Source organism: Cebus imitator, unplaced genomic scaffold (assembly GCF_001604975.1).
Source record: "Cebus imitator isolate Cc_AM_T3 unplaced genomic scaffold, Cebus_imitator-1.0 Scaffold1075, whole genome shotgun sequence".
Lineage (NCBI taxonomy): Eukaryota > Metazoa > Chordata > Mammalia > Primates > Cebidae > Cebus > Cebus imitator.
This window is the reverse complement of record NW_016108390.1, coordinates 47594-48446: the sequence shown is the minus strand read 5'-3', so window position 1 is coordinate 48446 and position 853 is coordinate 47594.

Genomic DNA, 853 nt, shown 5'->3' with positions numbered 1-853 from the left:
TGCTGGAAAAGCATTTGATGAAACTCAACATCCTTTCATGAAAAAAATATTTTAAAAATGGGTATAGAAAGAACACATCTCAACGTAATAAAAGTTATATCAGAAAGACCTTCAGGGAGTACCATATTGAATGAGAATAACTGAAAGTCTTTTCTCTGAGATCCGGAACATGACGAATTTCCCACTTTAACCACCAGTAAAGCATAAACCCTTCCGCTGCCACCGTAGGCGGCTCTTACCTGCCAGCACCACCTACTGGCCTGATGTTGAAACTGCACGACCTAATACAAAGTCATCACCACCAGTGCACAGCGCATGAAAATGATACTGGCTTTTCGACCCTTCTGTGACTCCAGCTGCACAAAAGTCCACGGGGCAACTCACACACCCAGTATGCTACTACCGCAACTGAAATTTGAAAACAAAACACCACACTAAAGTTATTACTAACAAAAGAAATCACGCAGAATAAATGCGCCTCACCTGATCATTCCCATCAAGGCTGGTGCTTTTGCTTGTCAGGCTCAGTGGTTCATCTATGTTCAGCTTTCCTTTTTCCCCATCTCAGGGGCTGAGCAGAGAATTTAGGTCACTGTGAATTTCACAGAACAGCCCATTTCTGAGGCAACGAAGAGCTTCTCCCTGTGCACAGATATCAAACATATACGTATCTGCTTCTGCCACAGTCAGCTCAAATCTGTAAGGACTACCTACTTAACGTGAAGGGGGTACTTACAATCCAATACAAAATCTGCTGAAACGAATGCATTCCAAATTAGAAATGGTTCCTGAGGCCTCAACTATCTAGGATGTGTAGGAGGCAGTGAGCCTGCTCCCAGGCCCCGTACATTGT